This window comes from Oncorhynchus masou, chromosome 33, assembly GCF_036934945.1.
Source record: "Oncorhynchus masou masou isolate Uvic2021 chromosome 33, UVic_Omas_1.1, whole genome shotgun sequence".
NCBI classification, from domain to species: domain Eukaryota; kingdom Metazoa; phylum Chordata; class Actinopteri; order Salmoniformes; family Salmonidae; genus Oncorhynchus; species Oncorhynchus masou.
In genome coordinates, this window is record NC_088244.1 from 39585662 (window position 1) to 39609360 (window position 23699).

The following is a 23699-nucleotide window of genomic DNA, read 5'->3' on the forward strand; positions in this document are numbered from 1 at the left end:
ACAAATTTGTTTACATCCCTGTTAGTGAGCATTTCTTCTTTGCCAAGATAATCCATCCAACTGACAGGTGTGGCATATCAGGAAGCTAATTAAACAGCATGATCATTACACAGGTGCACCTTGTGCTTGGGACAATTCAAGGCCACTCTAAAATGTGCAGTTTTGTCACACAACACAATGCCACAGAAGTCTCACATTTTGAGGGAGTGTGCAATTGGCATGCTGATTGCAGGAATATCCACCAGAGCTGTTACCAGATAATTGAATGTTAATTTCCAGACCTTAAGCCGCCTCAATGTCATTTTAGAGAATTTGGCAGAACGTCCAACCGGCATCGCAACCGCAGACCATGTGTAACCACGCCAGCACAGGACCTCCACAGCCATCTTCTTCACCTGCATGATCGTTTGAGACCAGCCACCCAGACAGCTGATGAAACTGTGTGTTTACACAACTGAAGAATTTCTGCACAAATAGTCTCAGGGAAGCTCATCTGCTTGCTCTTCGTCCTCACCAGGGTCTTGACCAGACTGTAATTCGGCGTCGTAACTGACTTCAGTGGGCAAATGCTCACCTCCTCACTGGCACGCTGGAAAAGTGTACTCTTCACGGATGAATCTTAGTTTCAACTGTACCGGGCAGATGGCAGACAGCGTGCATGGTGTCATGTGGGTGAGCGGTTTGCTGATGTTAACGTTGTGAACAGAGTGCCCCATGGTGTCGGTGGGGTTATAGTATGGGCAGGCATAAGCTATGGACAACGAACACAATTGCTTTTTAACTATGGCCGTTTGCATTCACAGAGATACCGTGACAAGATCCTGAGGCCCATTGTCATGCCATTCATCCATCACCTCACGTTTCAGCATGATAATGCAAAGCCCCATGTCACAAGGAACTGTACACAATTCCTGGATGCTGTAAAAGTTCTCAGTTCTTCCATGGCCTACATACTCACTAGACATGTCACCCGTTAAGCATGTTTGGGATGTTCTGGATTGATGTATACAACAGCATGTTCCAGTTCCCGCAAATATCCAGCAACTTCACACAGCCATTGAAGAGGAGTGGGACAATCAACAGCCTGGGCACAAACAACAGCCTGCTCAAGCAGGAGATGTCATGCTGCATGAGACAAACGGCGGTCACACCAGATACTGACTGGTTTTCTGATCCACGCCCCTACCTTTTTTTTAAGGTATCTGTGCCCAACATATGCATATCTGTGTTCCCAGTCATGTGAAATCCATAGATTAGAGTTTAATGAATTTATTTCAATTGACTGATGAACTGTAACTCAGTAAAATTGTTACTCGTTGCGTTTTATAATTTTTGTTCAGTGTAGTTAGGATGCAGCTTTGTCATTCAATTTTGTATTTGAAAATCATCCTATTAGATTTAAAAATATATATTTTACATGTGATAAGGCCACACGGAGCGTCAGAGAAATTTACAGACACCTGTGATCATCTGAAGTACCCAAAAAGGCTATCAGATGTCATCTGATAAAATTCCATGTATTCCTTAAGTTAGTGGAATTATGGTAGTTTACTGGTGATTTCCCATAATATTCCCTGCCTTTGCAACCCTATTGAGGATGCACTGTGGCAGATGCAACGATACAACAAGGGAGTGAAGGGGTACACCGTCCGTAGGACAGATATCATTTACAGCGCTATGGTTTTAGCCAGAAACCATACAATGTAATGGACTAACTAGCAACTGAGGCAATACTTTCTGCCACTGTGTCCTATGTCCTGTCCTGACAGATAATAGTTCCCAGCTGTTGTTGGTTCAGGGGAACAAAGGGCTGTTTGAAAAAGTGATCGGTTGATTGGTCCTATTGGTGCTGTTTTAATAGGACGTGGATCAGAGGAGAGCTGGCATCTGTGTACGGTACTGCCTTACACCCACGCACACACGGACACGCACGCACACACACACATTTCGTTGACTGGCCCAGCATACTGTAACAACACTGGCCCATCTGTGTGTGTCCAAGTGGAGAGCGAGAAAGCGTTGAAGAGGGAAAGAGAGATTTTTACATTTGACATTTTAGTAATTTGGCAGATGCTCTTATTCATATTTAACTTGTTTTCATACTTGAGATAAGAATGTGTATGTTATCTTTGTATTTGCTGTAAGGTAAGTAACTAAGCCAGTGCCCAAAGGGCAGGAGCCGACCTCCTGTTTCTGCAGCGAGGCAGCTTGATGGATAAGTCCACCCCTTGTACAGGACTCTTATTTGTGGTGTTGTGCTACCACTTCTTTTCTATTTTGGGGAGTTTTGCTACCTGCTGGCTGGCTATGACATGCAAGGTAAAGCATGTACGTTTTTAGTACCACAGGTAAAAATGTGATCCTCAAATTCCGGTCTCCATCAATGGGCACTTTTCATAATTCTTAGAACAGTTCAAAAGATCCCGATAATAATAATTATAGTGAGAAGAGTATGGTACATTCAGACTGTATCTTATCTGCCTCGTAAATACTAGATATTTTATGGCTGCACATAACTTTCACCGCAATCAGGTTTGAACTACAAGATAGAGAGGAGGAAAGGGTGAGGAGAGAGTGAGTGAGCTAGACATGGCTTCAAATTTTTGTTTCCTTTCAAATACTTAATGTTAGATTGAGGCTTGAGCATGCCTAGATTCCCAAATTGTTTGGACCTGCACTTTTGGGACTATTTTCATTGTTTCAAGTCCACTGGGCAAGCTGTGTGTGTGTGTGTGTGTGTGTGTGTGTGTGTGTGGAGATACAGAAGTGTGCCTTGTCTTCGTGGAGAGAGAACATTATTGTCTTCTCCCTGCCAGCATAAAAAAGTAGGGTAGATTGAGGTAAAATGAGCCAAAGAATTAGTTGAGCCTAGGGCTATTGCGATGACCGTATTACCACAACACTGGCGGTCACGAGTCATGAAGGCAGTCAAATTTCATTTGACCGTAGCCTACCAAACTTGCTAACTGCCTGGTATTCAATCACTCTGACATCAATGCAAATGTATTGAAGATCTAATCAAACACTTCATGAGAATGCATAAGTTCATGTTGCTAGACTTACTATATTTATTTCTCAACTTACCTAATTTTAAGCACCGCTTATATTTACAACAGGAGTATAGCCTACCTGGCTGGCATGAAAATGAACCACGGGGAAAGCTTCCTCCATTCGCTATTTAAGTGCATAGATGACACATGGTCTAAATCCAAACAAATTTCACATACATATTATTTAGTAAATATAAAGACAAGATTAAATGAAGAATAGTCTGATTTGGTGACAATATTAGCCTATCACTTGTGAATTATATATTATCATGTCACGCCCTGACCATAGAAAGCTTTTCATGTTTCTATATTTGGTTCGGTCAGGGTGTGATTTCGGTGGGCATTCTATGGTCATGTTTCTATGTTTTCTATTTCTTTGTGTTTGGCCAGTTATGGTTCTCAATCAGGGACAGCTGTTTGTCGTTGTCTCTGATTGGGAATCATACTTAGGTAGCTTCCCCCCCCTCCCCCCTCCTTCTGTGTGGGATCTTGTACTTCGTTTGTGACCAGGTAGTTTACACAAGGAAGCTGGTCGGTCGTTGGTTTCGTTTTGTCTAAAAGTTTCACTTCAGCAATAAATATTATGTGGAACTCAAGGATCGCAGCATAAGAAACAATGCCTTGTTTTGCATCTTAATCAAATCATAGTCGCGCTCCTCATGTAGCCTAGCCCACAGGCCTATATGTTTTGATAAGGTTTGTATCACAACTAAAGTGGTCGAATAACTTAATCTGATTTACAAGGGGTGTAGAGCATAACTGGCATACATAAGCAGTGCGTCAGTTTCAAGTTTGGGGAAAATAAGTTTTACTGTATAAATGCACCTTAATAATAAAAGCATTACATGCATAATTGCATTTGCGGTCAGTTTTGATAATGGTGTGTTCCCGCTAATGGAACATTTGCCCTTATAGTCTACTGCCGTGTGCGCATTGCTGCGCTTATAATGTGAAGAAATAAACTATTAGGCTATCAACATTTGGCTATTAGGCTATCAACGTTCTGATCTGTTGCATCAGCCACATAACTTTTTTACGCTTTTTGATGATAGTTGTATTAATTGGGTATCTTTTTTAAAATGTATTTTATTTCACCTTTATTTAACCAGGTAGGCTAGTTGAGAACAAGTTCTCATTTGCAACTGCGACCTGGTCAAGATAAAGCATAGCAGTGTGAACAGACAACACAGAGTTACACATGGAGTAAGTCAATAACAGTAGAGAAAAAATAGTCAATATACATATATGTGCAAAAGGCATCCCACAACTATGTTTGGAATATTTATTTCTTGCATAGAATAGAATAGGTCAACCTTTGTACTATGTGGGATAGTAGATTGACATAGGCTAGTCCTTTTGCTCTTTGTTAAGCCTACTCATCATGTTGGCTGACGGAAAGTAAATGTGGACAGTAATTCCAATATCTTCAATATGCACCACATCATTATGCACACCTGTCACCATCCAATTACACAAATCTGCGCTTCATTGGACTCACCTAGACTCCATCACTTTATTGATTGCCACCCCTATATCTGTCTATTCCTCAGTTTCATCCCTGTGTCAGAATTAATGTTATATTTCCCTTGTCCAGAAGCTGTCCATGTTTTGTTTCATGTCTGTTATTTATTAAATATTCACTCCCTGTACTTGCTTCTCGTCTCCCAGCGTCTGTCCTTACAGGAGTTGTGTCCCCGACGTCTCGGTCTTCACTTGTAGCCTGTGAGAAAATCCCGATCGCATGATGGGGAGCCATGTGAGTGAGAGGGGATTCGGAGCGCAGGGAGAATCAGTGTTATACATCAGTTGGGGTCACTATAAGCGAAAATATGAGGTCCAAAACCTAGCTTGACAGTGCATCCTTGTAGCTGTGTGGGCTAATATAGTCTAAATGTTTGCCTTGGGGTAAGTTGAGCCAATTGCAACCACACCCCATACAAATGATGAATACATTTAGTCAGTTTTGTGCATTCAGAAAGTATTCAGACCCCTTGACTTTTTCCACATTTTGTTACGCTACAGCCTTATTATATTTATTTTTTTAAATCATCAATACCCCATAATGACAAAGAAAAAACAGATTTGAAATTTTAGCAAATTTATAAAATGAAAAAAATGATTTACTTAATTATTCAGACCCTTTACTCAGAACTTTTTGAAGCATCTTTGGCAGAGATTACAGCCTTAAGTCTTCTTGGGTATGACGCTACAACCTTGGGAGTTTTGGAATTCCTCCCATTCTTCTCTGCAGAACCTCTCAAGCTCTGTCAGGTTGGATGGGGAGCATCGCTGCACAGCTATTTTCAGGTCTCTCCAGAGATGTTCGATGGGGTTCAAGTCCGGGCTCTGGCTGGAAAACTCAAGGACATTTGGAGACTTGTCCCGAAGCCACTCCGTCGTTGTCTTGGCTGTGTGCTTAGGGTCGTTTTTCTGTTGTAAGGTGAAACTTCACCCCCAATCTGAGCAGATTTGAATCAAACATCTCTCTGTACTTTGCTCCATTTATCTTTCCCTCGATCCTGACTAGTCTCCCAGTCCCTGCTGCTGAAAAACATCCCCACAACATGATGATGCCACCACCGTGCTTCACCGTAGGGTTGGTGCTAGGTTTCCTCCAGACGTGACGCTTAGCATTCAGGCCAAAGTGTTCAATCTTGGTTTCATCAAATCAGAGAATCTTGTTTCTCATAGTCTGATAGTCTTTAGGTGCCTTTTGGCAAACTCCAAGTGGGCTGTCATGTGCCTTTTCCTGAGGAGTGGCCTTTTTCTGGCCACTCTAGCATGAAGGCATGATTGGTGGAGTGCTGCAGAGATAGTTGTCCTTCTGGAATGTTCTCCCATCTCCACAGAGGAGCTCTGTCAGTGACCATCGGGTTCTTGGTCAATTTCCTGGCCCTTCTCCCCGATTGCTCAGTTGTGTGTAGATTGATGAGGAAATGTATTTATTTTATTTAATCCATTTTAGAATAAGACTGTAACGTAACAAAATGTGGAAAAAGTCTAGGGGTCATGCATAGGAACTCAAAATAGTGCATTTTTATTGTTACATAGCAGATATCATGCCCCGTGTGTACAAACGTAAAACAATCAGGGGTCTAGCCCCCCTTGAGGTTCTTGAAAGAGCAGCGAAGGAAGTGACAGAAGGGAAGAAGTCAATTTGAAGAGGCAGCAACAGATTTTTTTTAAATAGACTGAATGATACTGAAGAGGAAAATGTATGTCTTGCTCCCAGGCAGACTAAATAACTTTTTTGCCCGCTTTGAGGACAATACAGTGCCACTGACACTGCCTGCAATGGAAAAATGCGGTCTCTCCTTCACTGCAGCCGAGGTGAGTAAAACATTTAAACGTGTTAACCCTCGCAATGCTGCAGGCCCAGACGGCATCCCCAGCCGCGCCCTCAGAGCATGCGCAGACCAGCTGGCTGGTGTGTTTACGGACATATTCAATCAATCCCTATATCAGTCTGCTGTTCCCACATGCTTCAAGAGGGCCACCATCGTTCCTGTTCCCAAGAAAGCTAAGGTAACTGAGCTAAACGACTACCGCCCTGTAGCAATCACTTCCGTCATCATGAAGTGCTTTGAGAGACTAGTCAAGGACCATATCACCTCCACCCTACCTGACTCCCTAGACCCACTCCAATTTGCTTACCGCTCAAATAGGTCCACAGACGATGCAATCTCAACCACACTGCACACTGCCCTAACCCATCTGGACTAGAGGAATACCTATGTGAGAATGCTGTTCATCGACTACAGCTCGGCATTCAACACCATAGTACCCTCCAAGCTCGTCATCAAGCTCGAGACCCTGGGTCTCGACCCCGCCCTGTGCAACTGGGTACTGGACTTCCTGACGGGCCGCCCCCAGGTGGTGAGGGTAGGTAACAACATCTCCTCCCCGCTGATCCTCAACACTGGGACCCCACAAGGGTGCGTTCTGAGCCCTCTCCTGTACTCCCTGTTCACCCACGACTGCGTGGCCACGCACGCCTCCAACTCAATCATCAAGTTTGCGGATGACACAACAGTGGTAGGCTTGATTACCAACAACGACGAGACGGCCTACAGGGAGGAGGTGAGGGCCCTCGGAGTGTGGTGTCAGGAAAATAACCTCACACTCAACTTCAACAAAACTAAGGAGATGATTGTGGACTTCAGGAAACAGCAGAGGGAACACCCCCCTATCCACATCGATGGAACAGTAGTGGAGAGAGTAGCAAGTTTTAAGTTCCTCGGCATACACATCACAGACAAACTGAATTGGTCCACTCACACAGACAGCATCGTGAAGAAGGCGCAGCAGCGCCTCTTCAACCTCAGCAGGCTAAAGAAATTCGGCTTGTCACCAAAAGCACTCACAAACATCTACAGAGGCACAATCGAGAGCATCCTGGCGGGCTGTATCACCGCCTGGTACGGCAACTGCTCCGCCCTCAACCGTAAGGCTCTCCAGAGGGTAGTGAGGTCTGCACAACGCATCATCGGGGGCAAACTACCTGCCCTCCAGGACACCTACACCACCCGATGTTACAGGAAGGCCATAAAGATCATCAAGGACATCTACCACCCGAGCCACTGCCTGTTCACCCCGCTATCATCCAGAAGGCGAGGTCAGTACAGGTGCATCAAAGCTGGGACCGAGAGACTGAAAAACAGCTTCTATCTCAAGGCCATCAGACTGTTAAACAGCCACCACTAACATTGAGTGGCTGCTGCCTACACACTGACACTGACTCAACTCCAGCCACTTTAATAATGGGAATTGACGGGAAATGTTGTAAATATATCACTAGCCACTTTAAACAATGCTACCTTATATAATGTTACTTACCCTACATTATTCATCTCATATGCATACCTATATACTGTACTCTATATCATCGACTGCATCCTTATGTAATACATGTATCACTAGCCACTTTAACTATGCCACTTTGTTTACATACTCATCTCACATGCATATACTGTACTCGATACCATCTACTGTATCTTGCCTATGCTGCTCTGTACCATCACTCACTCATATATCCTTATGTACATATTCTTTATCCCCTTACACTGTGTATAAGACAGTAGATTAGGAATTGTTAGTTAGATTACTTGTTGGTTATTACTGCATTGTCGGAAATAGAAGCACAAGCATTTCGCTACACTCGCATTAACATCTGCTAACCATGTGTATGTGACAAATAAAATTTGATTTGATTTGGATTTGAGGAAAATTTACAAAAAAGATAATGAAAATGCACCTGTGCGAAAGAGAGGCTATGATAGCAAAGGCACGCATGGTCTTATCTGATGACATGGAGTCTTAGCTTGCTAAACATATCAATAATTTTTTTGGACCAGTTTCATGGTCTTTGTTAAAATAATGGGCATAATGACAACTCAGATGGCGCTAGTGGAGCACCTATCTAGGATATATAAACAGGTGCATTATGAGTGTCTGATTAGGATGTCGTGACCTGTAACATGTTATACCTGAGTAAAGGATTATGCTTTAACTTTACCAAACTCTCCGACGTGAGTTATTCACATTCGCGTAAAAGACTTGTGTCAGAGAAATGAACCCAAAGTCGAGCGCTGTGGAACAGAGGTTAAGGCATGTGGACAAGGTAATAGCTGTCGGATAAACACAAATGAGTGGAACAAATTAGCGAGGACGAAGAAGACGATTTTAAAGACGATTTGTATCAAAACGGGTTGTTTTTCTGTGATCAGCGGGAGAATTTTCAAAATCACTACGGGTTTAGATAAATACCTGCATGTGAGAGTGTCAACACTGCTGTGTTATTGGAAGAGTGCCATATGCTTCAGCGTCACCTAGATCTGGGGGAAGATGATAGAAAAAATTATCCGAAAATCCTTGATGTTTTTCAAAGACATTTTGAACCCACACATAATGTGATTTATGAAAGATTCATTTTTAACACGTGAACAAACTCAAGCAGAGACGCCTGGTCAATATGTTGTGAGGTTGCGTCAATTGTCGGATTCATGTGATTGCGGGTCAATGAGAGACGAAATGATCAGAGACAGACTTGTGATTGGCTGTAAAGATAACTGAGTAAGAGCAAGTAGGCTGCGTGAACCACAACTTGCGCTGAATAAAGCCAATGATATATGCAGGGCAAATGAACAGACACAGATCCAATGAAAGAAGATGAACCCTGTCCCTGAACAGGCAGAATCTGTCAAGTATGCCACTCAGAACAAAGACAGAGACCATGTCGATAGAAAATGGAAACATAATTAATCAGACAGTGATCTACAGTGGGAAAATACTACGGAAGGGTGCATGTACTGTGGATCAACACACGCTAGAGCCAAATGCCCAGCAAATGTGGTTAAATGCAAATTTTGCAAAGACAAAGTGAGCCTGTCAATCTGCTAGAACAGGATACATGCAGTGATCATAATGATGATGAAGAAGCGGACATGCTACACATGACAGAGGTTAATTCTGTTCAAAGTGGCAAAGACAAATGGTTTGCAAACTTAAAGCTTAGCCCACTGACATGTGATAACTGTGATCATGATCCAAGCAGCACTATCAAATGCCAGCGAGACAGTTGCTCAACTGTTAATATACTCCGCTACAGAGACTTTATGCCAGTAATGCAGGACGGAGATGCAAGGCTAAGGCTGTACGATGGCTCGGTTATTACACCAGTAAGGGAGTGTGAACTACAAGCCAATCATGATGGGGAAACATGCTAAAGTTCCAAGTGGTAAAGTGCTAAAGTTCCAAGTGGTGAAAACCTTGCAAAAACCTCTCCTTTCAGGAGAAATGTGTGAAAAGCTTAAGTTGCTACAGCTCAACCACCAACATGTTATTTATCGTGTCAGCACTAAAGAAAAACAAAAGGTCCCATCAGACTCGAACACCTCAGAGGCAATACTGAAACAGTTTGAGGATGTTTTTGACGGGATGGGGGCTCTGCCAGGTGAGCTTCACCTGGTGACCAGTTCAACAGATTCCCCGCCGAATCCCCATTCCACTGAAGGAAAAGATACGAACGGCTGTTGATTCAATGGAGGAACAGGCTGTCCTGTCATTACAAAGGTCACCAGACCTACTAAGCGGATAAGCAACATGGTTGTGGTGGAAAAGCCTGGCAAAAATAAGAGTGCCTAGATCCAAGTGCACTGAACAAAGCCTTATGTATGGCACATACATGCCTACCATTGAAGAGATACTGCCAAGCCTGGCAAAAGCAAAAGTCTTTTCGGATATGGATGCAAAAAATGGGTACTGGCAGGTACGTCTGGATGAAGATGGTAGTTACCTCACCACATTTTGGACCCCCAATGGACAAGGTTATCTTTTTGGAGTGAAACCAGCTGCAGAGGATTATCGGCAAAGGCAACATGATGCACTTCAGGGGCTGCCCGGAATAAGCATCACAGCTCATGACACCCTGGTATACGGCTGTGGTGCTACAATGGAAGAAGCAGTGCAGGACCATGATCCCAACCTGATTTACAAGGAGCAAGGGAGATGACTCTAAAGCTGAATAAAGACAAAGTTAAGCTCAGGCTCACAAGTATTACAAACATGGGACATCTTTTGACAGCTGAAGCCCTGAAGTCAGACCCCACGAAGGTGGAGGCAGTACAGCAAATGCCACCACCTACAGATGCAAAATCAGTGCAGCGACTGCTTGGTTTTGTAAATTACTTAGACAAATTCCTACCTCATCTGTCTGACATATGTGAGCCATTGTGTCGGCTGAACAATAAAGATGTGCTGTGGGCATGGCTTCCTCAACATGATGATGCATTGGAGGAAATCAAGAAATTGGTAAGCAAGCAAGCAACCAATACTGAGGTACTATGACCTTGCTGAAGAAGTGACCCTACAATGTGATGCAAGTGACAAAGGCCTAGGGGCAGCCTCCTGCAGAAGGGACAGCCCATTGCATTTGCTTCAAGGACATTGACACCCACGGAGCAAGGACCTTCCCAAATTGAAAAGGAGTGCCTAGCCATAGTGTTCACCTGTGACCATTTTGATCAATACCTTCATGGTAGGGACTTTATCACGGTGCACACTGATCCAATCTATACCTAGCTAACAAAACTACTAACGTTAGCTTTGTTAGCCTAGCTAGATAGCTAGCTAACACTAGTTTGACAGGTTGACGCAATCATGCAGCCAGCAGCTAACGTTAATAATTTACTCACTGAATAAGGAAACGATCTGCTACTTTTACCGTCAGTCTTTTGCGACTAGCTAGTGCATAGTGACACTTACTGATTCACAGTATATATACAAAATGATGTGGTCACCCCTTCAAATGAGTGGATTTGACTATTTCAGCCACACCCGTTGCTGACAGGTGTATAAAATCGAGCACACAGCCATGCAATCTCCATAGACAAACATTTGTAGTAGAGTGAAGAACTCAATGACTTTCAACGTGGCACCGTCATAGGATGCCACCTTTCCATCAAGTCAGTTCGTCAAATTTCTACCCAGCTTGAGCGGCAATGGCTCAGCCGCAAAGTGGAAGGCCACGCAAGCTCACAGAACGGGACCGCCAAGTGCTGAAGCGGGTAGTGCGTAAAAATCATATGTCCTGAGTTGCAACACTCACTACCGACTTCCAAACTGCTTCTGGAAGCAACGTCAGCACAATAACTGTTAATTGGGAGCTTCATGAAATGGGTTTACATGGCCGAGCAGCCACACACAAGCCTAAGATCACCATGCGCAATGCCAAGCGTCGGCTGGATGGGTGTAAAGTTTGCCGCCATTGGGCTCTGGAGCAGTGGAAATGTGTTCTCTGGAGTGGTGAATCACGCTTCACCATCTGGCAATCCGACAGATGAATCTGGGTTTGGTGGATGCCAGGAGAACGCTACCTGCCCCAATGTGTAATGCCAACTGTAATGTTTGTTGGAGGAGGAATAATGGTCTGGGGGTGTTTTTTATGGTTCAGGCTTGGCCCCTTAGTTCCAGTGAAGGGAAATCTTAATGCTACAGGATACAATGACATTCTAGACAATTCTGTGCTTCCAACTTTGTGGCAACAGTTTGTGGAAGGCCCTTTTCCTGTTTCAGCATAACAATGCCCCCGTGCACAAAGCAAGGTCCATACAGAAATGGTTTGTCGAGATCGATGTGGAGGTAGGTTGAGAACAAGTTCTCATTTGCAACTGCGACCTGGCCAAGATAAAGCATAGCAGTGTGAACAGACAGCAACACAGAGTTACACATGGAGTAAACAATAAACAAGTCAATAACACAGTAGAATTAATTTTTTTACATTTAAAAAAATAGTCTATATTGTGTGCAAAAGGCATGAGGAGGTAGGCGAATAATTACAATTTAGCAATTAACACTGGAGTGATAAATGATCAGATGGTCATGTGCAGGTAGAAATACTGGTGTCCAAAAGAGCAGAAAAGTAAATAAATAAAAACAAAATGGGGATGAGGTGGGTAAATTGGGTGGTCTATTTACCGATGGACTATGTACAGCTGCAGCGATCGGTTAGCTGCTCAGATAGCAGATGTTTAAAGTTGGTGAGGGAGATAAAAGTCTCCAACTTAAACGATTTTTGCAATTAGTTCCAGTCACAGGCAGCAGAGAACTTGAAGGAAAGGCGGCCAAATGAGGTGTTGGCTTTAGGGATGATCAGTGAGATACACCTGCTGGTGCGTGCTACGGGTAGGTGTTGTCATCATGACCAGTGAACTGAGATAAGGCGGAGCTTTACCTAGCATGGACTTGTAGATGACCTGGAGCCAGTGGATCTGGCGACGAAAATGTAGCGAGGGCCAGCCAACTAGAACATACAGGTCGCAGTGGTGGGTGGTATAAGGTGCTTTAGTAACAAAGCGGATGGCACTGTGATAAACTGCATCCAGTTTGCTGAGTAGAGTATTGGAAGCCATTTTGTAGATGACATCGCCGAAGTCGAGGATCGGTAGGGTAGTCAGTTTTACTATGGTAAGTTTGGCGGTATGAGTGAAGGAGGCTTTGTTGCGAAATAGAAAGCCGATTCTAGATTTGATTTTGGATTGGAGATGTTTGATATGAGTCTGGAAGGAGAGTTTACAGTCTAGCCAGACACCTAGGTACTTATAGATGTCCACATGTTCTAGGTCGGAACCATCCAGGGTGGTGATGCTAGTCGGGCGTGCGGGTGCAGGCAGCGAACGGTGGAAAAGCATGCATTTGGTTTTACTAGCGTTTAAGAGCAGTTGGAGGCCACGGAAGGAGTGTTGTATGGCATTGACGCTCGTTTGGAGGTTTGATAGCACAGTGTCCAAGGAAGGGACAGAAGTATACAGAATGGTGTCGTCTGCGTAGAGGTGGATCAGGGAATCGCCCGCAGCAAGAGCAACATCATTGATGTATACAGAGAAAAGAGTCGGCCTGAGAATTCCCATAGACTGCCAGAGGAAAGGACAACATGCCCTCCGATTTGACACACTGAACTCTGTCTGCAAAGTAGTTGGTGAACCATGCAAGGCAGTCATTAGAAAAACCAAGACTACTGAGTCTGCCGATAAGAATATGGTGATTGACAGAGTCGAAAGCCTTGGCCAGGTCGATGAAGACAGCTGCACAGTTGTTAAGGGGATTTTAATCAATAATGACTAATTATGTATACATTTCAATGCTGACTGACTAATCAGAATACTATTATGTTACTGTATATGTATGAATTTTCTTTTTAATCCTAGTACTGAATATAATGTGTGTAAATATAATCAAGAATTAGAACAATGACTGTCTGTTCCTTGGTAGAAATTAATGAACTATATCGCCAGACTGGCGAGAATGCTTATCTGTACAGGCTGACCTTGGCTCTAGACGATGTGGGAAGGCTTGAGAACTATATAGCCTTTGTACCAGTGTCAAGAAGAGACGGAACTGTTAGAAAACGCTGACGTCATTTTCAGTTTATAACCTGTGATAAAATGTATCATGGGCAGTACTCTCGAGAATAAATGCTTCTGGTTGATTTTAAAGATGGGTCTCTGTTCATTTTATACAAATAAGAGTCTTACAAATTCTTATGAATTGACAGAGTGTTTAATTTAAATTGGATATTAAAACATAGAGGAATTTAATTCCTTTAACAACAGTACTGTCTTTTATCGATGGCGGTTATGATAGTACCAAAGAGGGGACCAACTCCATATTAATGCCAATGATTTTGGAATGAGATGTTCGACGAGCAGGTGGCTACGTACTTTTGGTCATGTAGTGTACTGATTGGTAATACAGATCTGGTTAAAATCTACTTCATGAATGGAGAGATATTATTTTCAATGAAAATGTTGAAAGTAGTTGATTTAATTATTTGAAAATATGGATTTTACGGGCAATCAGTTCTTACAGCGAGCACCAAGGAACCAACCTCTAGTGGGCCAGCCCAGGACAACAACACAAGGTTACTGTGACACTACAGCTGACGTAACTCTGAATAGTATCACATGTACTAGAATAATGTTTGAAAACTTTTATTTTGTGCCATATCAAGTGCAGCTTTTAAACAGCATACAGCATAATACAATCTACTGTGTGAAAAAGCGATATTATTTTCAATGAAAATGTTGAAAGTATTTGAATATATGATTTTACAGGCAATCAGTGACTACAATGCGCAAAAGCACAAGGTTGGTAGTTTTATGACTTACACATAAAAGACGTTGTTACAAAGTCTACTGTGTATAGGGTTAAATATAACCCTGCCTTACATAAAGCTTACAGAATGAGTAATAGCAGAAGAGCACTAACCAGACGAACAAATAATAGGTTTTATGCCACATTATTTTTTTTATAATTTTCTACATTGAAATCTGTCTGCCTTTTTTATTTTTCAAAGTCAAAATTTCAAACTGTTCAACATTGTGTATAGAGTGAAAGTAATATTTAAAGACACTGTAAACATTATTTGCATAGTAGTTCACTAAATTACAGAGTATGTGGTCTCTTGAAGTTGATGTATTTGGGTCTTTTTATATCATATTCAGAATAAATAATAGCAAGGTTTGTTGTAGTTTGAAAGGGTTTAATCCACCTTAGGCCAGGAGTGTTTCGAATTCACATGACGTGACTATAAAAACCTGGCCCTATAGTCATAGCACAGATGAAAAGGGAATCTATCCATACTGAACAAAACTATAAATGCAACATGGAAAGTGTTGGTTTCATGAGCTGAAATTAAAGATCCCATAAATGTTCCATAAACACAAAAAGCTTCTTTCTCTCAAATTTTGTACACACGTTTGTTTACATCCTTGTAAGTGAGCATATCTCCTTTGCCAAAATAATTCATCCACCTGGCAGGTGTGGCATATCAAGAAGCTGATTAAACAGCATGATCATTACATAGGTGCACCTTGTGCTGGGGGCAAAAAAAGGCCACTCTAAAATGTGCAGTTTTGTCACACAAACGTTGCCATAGAATACTTACATTTTGAGGGAGCATGTATTTTGGTATGCTGACTGCAGGAATGTCCACCGTAGCTGTTGCCAGACAATTTAATATTAATTTCTCTACCATAAGCCGCCTCCAATGTCATTTTAGAGAATTTGGCACCACATCCAACAGGCTTCACAACTGTAGACCACATGTAAGCCGCCAGCCCAGGATCTCCACAACTGGCTTCTTCACCTGCGGTATCGTCTGAGACCAGCCATCCGGACAGCTGGTGAAACTGGGTTTGCACAACCAAGGAGGTTCTGCACAAACGGTCAGAAACCGCTTCAAGGAAGCTCGTCTGCATGCTTGTCGTTCACACCAGGGTTTTGACCTGACTGTAGTTTGTCGTTGTGAACTTCAGTGGGGAAACGTTCACCGGCCACTGGCAAGCTGGAGAAGCATGCTCTTCAAAGGTTAATCCCGGTTTCAACTGTACTGGGCAGGTGGCAGCAGATGTTAACATTGTGAACAGAGTGCACCATTGTGGCGGGGGCTCCCCAGTGGTGCAGCGGTCTAAGCCACTGCATCTCACTACCGATTCCAGGCTGTATCACAACCGGCCTTGATTGGGAGTCCCATAGGGCGGAGCACATTTGGCAATCTCACATTTGGACTCATCAGACCAAAAGACAGATTTCCACCAGTCTAATGGCCATTGCTCGTGTTTCTTGGCCCAAGCAAGTCTCTTCTTATTATTGATGTGTCATGTCTTGTTATGTCTGTTCCTGTCCTTTCTCTTCATTCTCTCTCTCTGCTGGTCTTTTTAGGTTACCTTCTCTGTCTCTCATTCCTCAGCTGTTCTACATCTGCCCTAACTAGCTCTTTCACTCTTCCCCACCTGTTCTCTCTTCCCCCTCTGATTAGGTCTCTATTTCTCTCTCTGTTCCTGCTACTTTCAGTGTCTGATTCTTGTTTGTGTTTTTTGATGCCAGAAGCAAGCTGTCGTCTCGTTTGCTTCCACCTTGTCCTGTCCTGTCGGAGTCTGCCTGGCAGGAGCATCCTGCACTATACTAACGTTCTTTTTGTTCCGCTGACAACGTTGGAAGAGGATTTATGCCATTCCTGTATTTTCATTAAAGAACTCTGTTTTCTGTTAAAACCGCTTTTGGGTCTTCACTCAAGCTCATAACAGAAGAATCAGACCAAGAATGGACCCAGCGGCTCCGGACCCTTTTCACTCCGCCGTCGAGATCCAGGGAGCGATGCTAGGCAGACACGAGGAGGAATTGTCTGCTGCTCAACATGCCGTTGAGACCCTGGCCGTCCAAGTCTCCGACCTCACAAGACGGGTTCACCAACTCCACCTCGATCCACCGCCCACTTCCAGGGTTTCCGAGTCTCCGGAGCCCAGGATCAACAACCCGCCGTGTTACTCTGGGGAGCCCACTGAGTGCCGCTCATTCCTCACTCAGTGTGATGTGGTGTTCTCTCTCCAGCCCAACACTTACTCCAGGAGCGCAGCCCGCATCGCCTACGTCATTTCTCTCCTTACCGGACGGGCGCGTGAGTGGGGCACGGCAGTCTGGGAGGCGAGGGCTGAGTGTATTAACCAGTATCAGGACTTTAAGGAGGAGATGATACGGGTTTTTGACCGTTCTGTTTTTGGCGAGGAGGCTTCCAGGGCCCTGTCTTCCCTATGTCAGGGGAATAGATCCATAACGGATTATTCTATTGAGTTTCGCACTCTCGCTGCCTCTAGTGACTGGAACGAGCCGGCTTTGCTCGCTCGTTTTCTGGAGGGTCTCCACGTCGAGGTTAAGGATGAGATCCTCTCCCGGGAGGTTCCTTCCAGTCTGGACTCCTTAATAGCTCTCGCTATTCGCATAGAGCGACGGTTTGATCTTCGTCGCCGAGCTCGTGGAAAGGAGCTCACGTTCTCCGTTGCTCCCCTCTCCACATCACTGCCACCTGCCGCATCACTGCCACCCTCCTCCGCCGGCTCGGATGCTGAGCCTATGCAGCTGGGGGGTATTCGCATCTCGGCCAAGGAGAGGGAACGGAGAATCACCAATCGCCTCTGTCTCTACTGCGGCTCCGCTGGTCATTTTGTCACCTCATGTCCAGTAAAAGCCAGAGCTCATCAGTAAGAGGAGGGCTACTGGTGAGCGCAACTACTCAGGCCTCTCCTTCTGGATCACGCACTACCTTTCCGGTCCATCTCCGCTGGCCCGGTTCATCTGCTTCCTGCAGTGCCTTGATAGACTCTGGGGCGGAGGGCTGTTTTATGGGACGAGACCTGGGCTCGGGAACATGACATTCCTCTCAGACAGTTAGGGAGCCCAGGGCCTTGTTCGCTTTAGATGGTAGTTCTCTCCCCAAGATTCAGCGTGAGACGCTGCCTTTAACCCTCACTGTCTCTGGTAATCATAGCGAAACCATTTCTTTTTTAATTTTTCGTTCACCTTTTACACCTGTTGTTTTGGGTCATCCCTGGCTAGTGCGCCATAACCCTTCTATTAATTGGTCTAGTAACACTATCCTATCCTGGAATGTTTCTTGTCATGTAACCTGTTTAATGTCTGCTATCCCTCCTGTTTCCTCTGTCTCTTCTTCACAGGAGGAGCCTGGCGATTTGACAGGGGTGCCGGAGGAGTATCACGATCTGCGCACGGTGTTCAGTCGTTCCAAGGCCACTTCTCTCCCTCCACACCGGTCGTATGACTGTAGTATTGATCTCCTTCCGGGAACTACTCCCCCGGGGTAGATTATACTCTCTGTCGGCTCCCGAACGTAAGGCTCTCGAGGATTATTTGTCGGTTTCGCTCGACGCCGGTACCATAGTCTCCTCCTCCTCCCCCCCGCCGGAGCGGGGTTTTTTTTGTTCAGAAGAAGGACGGGTCCCTGCGCCCATGCGTGGATTATCGAGGCTGAATGACATAACAGTTAAGAATCGTTATCCGCTTCCTCTTATGTCTTCAGCCTTCGAGATCCTGCAGGGAGCCAGGTTTTTCACCAAATTGGACCTTCGTAACGCCTACCATCTCGTGCGCATCAGGGAGGGGACGAGTGGAAGACGGCGTTTAACACTCCGTTAGGGCACTTTGAATACCGGGTTCTTCCTTTCGGCCTCGTTAACGCTCCAGCTGTCTTTCAGGCACTAGTTAACGACGTCCTGAGAGACATGCTGAACATTTTGTTTTCGTTTACATGGACGATATACTGATTTTTTCACCGTCTCTCTCGATTCATGTTCAGCACGTGCGACGCGTCCTCCAGCGCCTTTTGGAGAACTGTCTTTATGTGAAGGCTGAGAAGTGCACTTTTCATGCCGCCTCTGTCCCTTTTCTCGGTTCCGTTATTTCCGCTGAGGGCATTAAGATGGATCCCGCTAAGGTCCAGGCTGTCATTGATTGGCCCGTTCCTAAGTCACGCGTCGAGCTGCAGCGCTTTCTGGGCTTCGCTAATTTCTACCGTCGTTTCATCCGTAATTTCGGTCAGGTGGCAGCTCCTCTCACAGCCCTTACTTCTGTTAAGACGTGCTTTAAGTGGTCCGTTTCCGCCCAGGGAGCTTTTGATCTTCTTAAGAATCGTTTACATCCGCACCTATTCTTGTTACACCTGACATCTCTAGACAGTTTGTTGTTGAGGTTGACGCGTCAGAGGTGGGCGTGGGAGCCATTCTTTCTCAGCGCTCTCTCTCTGACGGCAAGGTCCATCCTTGCGCGTTTTTCTCTCATCGCTTATCGCCGTCAGAACGTAACTATGATGTTGGTAATCGCGAACTGCTCGCCATCCGCTTAGCCCTAGGCGAATGGCGACAGTGGTTGGAGGGCGACCGTTCCTTTTGTCGTTTGGACTGACCATAGGAACCTTGAGTACATCCGTTCAGCCAAACGACTTAATGCGCGTCAGGCTCGTTGGGCTCTGTTTTCGCTCGTTTCGAGTTTGTTATTTCTTATCGTCCGGGCTCAAAAAACACCAAACCTGATGCTTTATCTCGTCTCTTCAGTTCTTCTGAGGTCTCCACCGACCCCGATGGGATTCTCCCTGAGGGGCGTGTTGTCGGGTTGACTGTCTGGGGAATTGAGAGGCAGGTAAAGCAAGCACTCGCTCACACTCCGTCGCCGCGAGCTTGTCCTAGGAACCTTCTGTTCGTTCCCGTTCCTACTCGTCCGGCCGTTCTTCAGTGGGCCCACTCTGCCAAGTTAGCCGGCCACCCCGGCGTTCGGGGTACGCTCGCTTCCATTCGCCAGCGTTTCTGGTGGCCCACTCGGGAACGTGACGCGCGTCGATTTGTCGCCGCTTGTTCGGTCTGCGCGCAGACTAAATCTGGGAACTCTCCTCCTGCCGGCCGTCTCAGACCGCTTCCCATTCCCTCTCGACCGTGGTCTCACATCGCTTTAGATTTTATCACCGGACTGCCTTCATCAGCGGGAAGACAGTTATTCTTACGGTTGTCGATAGATTCTCTAAGGCGGCTCATTTCATTCCTCTCGATAAGCTCCCTTCTGCTAAGGAGACGGCTCAGATCATTATCGAGAATGTTTTCCGAATTCATGGCCTTCCGTCTGACGTCGTTTCCGACAGAGGTCCGCAGTTCACGTCTCAATTTTGGAGGGAGTTTTGCCGTTTGATTGGGGCTTCCGTCAGTCTCTCGTCCGGCTTTCATCCCCAGTCTAACGGTCAAGCCGAACGGGCCAATCAGACTGTTGGTCGCATTTTACGCAGTCTTTCTTTTCGTAACCCTGCGTCTTGGTCAGAACAGCTCCCTGGGCAGAGTACGCCCACAACTCGCTTCCCTCGTCTGCTACCGGTCTATCCCCTTTTCAGTGTAGCCTCGGGTACCAGCCTCCGCTGTTCTCATCTCAGCTCGCCGAGTCCTGCGTCCCCTCCGCTCAGGCTTTTGTCCAGCGTTGCGAGCGCACCTGGAAGGGGGTCAGGTCGGCACTTTGCCGTAATAGGGCGCAGACTGTGAGGGCCGCTAATAAGCGTAGGACCAAGAGTCCTAGATATTGTTGCGGTCAGAGAGTATGGCTCTCCACTCAGAACCTTCCCCTTAAGACAGCTTCTCGCAAGTTGGCCCCGCGGTTCATTGGTCCGTTCCGTATTTCCCAGGTCATTAATCCTGTCGCAGTGCGACTTCTTCTCCCGCGCTATCTTCGTCGCGTTCACCCGGTCTTCCATGTCTCCTGTGTTAAGCCCGTTCTTCGCGCCCCCGCTCGTCCCTCCCCCCATCCTTGTCGAGGGCGCACCCATCTACAGGGTTCGTAAGATTTTGGACATGCGCCCTCGGGGCCGTGGTCATCAGTACCTAGTGGATTGGGAGGGGTACGGTCCTGAGGAGAGGAGTTGGGTTCCCTCTCGGGACGTGCTGGACCGTTCGCTGATCGATGATTTCCTCCGTTGCCGCCAGGTTTCCTCCTCGAGTGCGCCAGGAGGCGCTCGGTGAGTGGGGGGGTACTGTCATGTCTTGTTATGTCTGTTCCTGTCCTTTCTCTTCATTCTCTCTCTCTGCTGGTCTTTTTAGGTTACCTTCTCTGTCTCTCATTCCTCAGCTGTTCTACATCTGCCCTAACTAGCTCTTTCACTCTTCCCCACCTGTTCTCTCTTCCCCCTCTGATTAGGTCTCTATTTCTCTCTCTGTTCCTGCTACTTTCAGTGTCTGATTCTTGTTTGTGTTTTTTGATGCCAGAAGCAAGCTGTCGTCTCGTTTGCTTCCACCTTGTCCTGTCCTGTCGGAGTCTGCCTGGCAGGAGCATCCTGCACTATACTAACGTTCTTTTTGTTCCGCTGACAACGTTGGAAGAGGATTTATGCCATTCCTGTATTTTCATTAAAGAACTCTGTTTTCTGTTAAAACCGCTTTTGGGTCTTCACTCAAGCTCATAACATGATGTCCTTTAGTAGTAGTTTCTTTGCAGCAATTAGACAATGAAGGCCTGTTTCATGTAATCTCCTCTAAACAGTTGATGTTGATGTGTCTGTTACATGAATGCTGAAGAATTTATTTGGGCTGCAATCTGAAGTGCAGTTAACTCTAATGAGTTTATCCTCTGCAGAAGAGAGAACTCTGGTTCTTCCTTTCCTGTGGTGGTCCTCACGAGAGCCAATTTCATCATAGCGCTTGATGGTTTTTGCGACTGCAATTTACATTTTCCTTTAAAGTAATGATGGATTGTCGCTTCTCTTTGCTTATTTGAGCTTTTTTTGCCATAATATTGACTTGGTCTTTTACCAAAATAGGACTATCTTCTGTATACCAACCATACCTTGTCAGAACACAACTGATTGGCTCAAACGCATTAAGAAGGAAAGAAATTCCACAAATTATATTTTAACAAGGCAATCTGTTAATTGAAATGCATTCCAGGTGACTACCTCATGAAGCTGGTTGAAAGAATACCAAGAGTGTGCAAAGCTGTCATCAAGGCAAAGGGTTGCTATTTGAAGAATCTCAAATATAAAATATATTTAGATTTGTTTAACACTTTTTTGGTTATTACATGATTCCACATGTGTTATTTCATAGTTTAGATGTCATCACTATTATTATACAATGTAGAAAATAATAAAATAAAGAAAAACCATGTGAAATCCATAGATTATGTCCTAATGCATTTATTTGAATTGACTGATTTCCATGAACTTTAACTCAGTAAAATCTTGAAGTTGTTGCATGTTGCGTTTATATTTTTCTTCAGTGTATAATAATAATATTTTGCCATAGCCTACAAATAGGACCCAAACTTTTACCTGACCAGGTCATGAAATTAGGAAAAACTCCAGGCCCCAGAAAAGACATGTACGAATTATGCCACACCACTTTTGAACCTGTGGTGCCATCTCTGGATCCAGTGGCCCTCCAGGCGTGCTGTTATGACAGCTCACTCCACAGACAGACATCCCGCCTGGTGGTGAGTTCTTATAGGGTAAACACTCACTCTTAATGTTTATGGTGATGGGAGCAAGCTCAGAAGCCCTAAATACACTGCAGCATATGTTTCAGTGTAGGACATGCTGCAGAAAATCCAACTATGGATCAAGACATCTCTGCACCTGAAAATATGGACCAAATAAGCGGGCAACAACCACAACACAGTACCATTGAATCTCCATCCCAGCAACACTGATAGAGCCATGGTGGTGTGGTGGTGAAGAATAGATAGGGAGAGCTGAGCATTAAAACTGGTTTGTCCTTGATGGTCCCTTCCTCTGTCCTCGCCTTCATTACCAGATCATCCGGACCCATCTGTGGCAACCCCAAAACCAATTATCCTCTATAACACACACCCCTCTGTCCACCACACTGCTGCAGGATCTGTATTAAACACACACACACACACACACACACACACACACACACACACACACACACACAGGAGCACATATACACATATATTAAAAACTGTTCCACAACACCTGAAATTAACCTAGGTTCCCACCACTCCTCCAATAATCTGTATTCTATCTTTCTCTCACCTCTTTCTCTATCTCTCTCTCTGGCCCCCATGTCCACGGCACTCAGCAGAACCAATGACACAGGGTTGCTGGTTCGAGGTCAGCCTACACTGGGGTAACGATAGTCCACATTGACGTTCTTCTGGTTCCCAATCATAGGTATGAGTGCCATAAAGAGACCCACAGCTGAGCACACCCATATAGCCATGACTCATGCAATTACACACACAACCATGCACACACACACGCACACACACACACACACACACACACACTGAACACAGAAATGACAGAGAGCAGCAGCAGTAGTACAGGCTGTAAAATCTTCTCATGGTCCTCTTATAGAGCCCTGAAGGTCAGCTAGCGCAGGGTAGTGCAGGTCTCTCTCTTTCTCTCTCTCTTGCTCTCTCTCAGCCTTGCTAAAAACAATTTAATATTTTATTACTTTCTTATCCCCTTACTTAACAAAAAAATAAAATCAAAAGTTACGTAGAACTATTGTTGTGAGCACGGATGCTGAAAAACCACTGTCTTATGAGTAGGTGACACTGTTTTTTTTATGGTCTTCCATCCTGTAGTCTACATAGAAACTCAGTATGAGTTTATTTATTTACATATATTCCACGTTTGTCATAGTGCTTTGCCTTTTGCTTTCCTTGACCCTTGTTGGCAGTTATGAGCGTACACAGTGCACGTTTATTACTGTAATAGACTAAAGGTGAGACCAAGGACAAGAGGTAGCCGGGTGAGCGGAGTGGACTGTCTAAAGGTGTGTGGATGTAATGGTATGTGGAGAGATG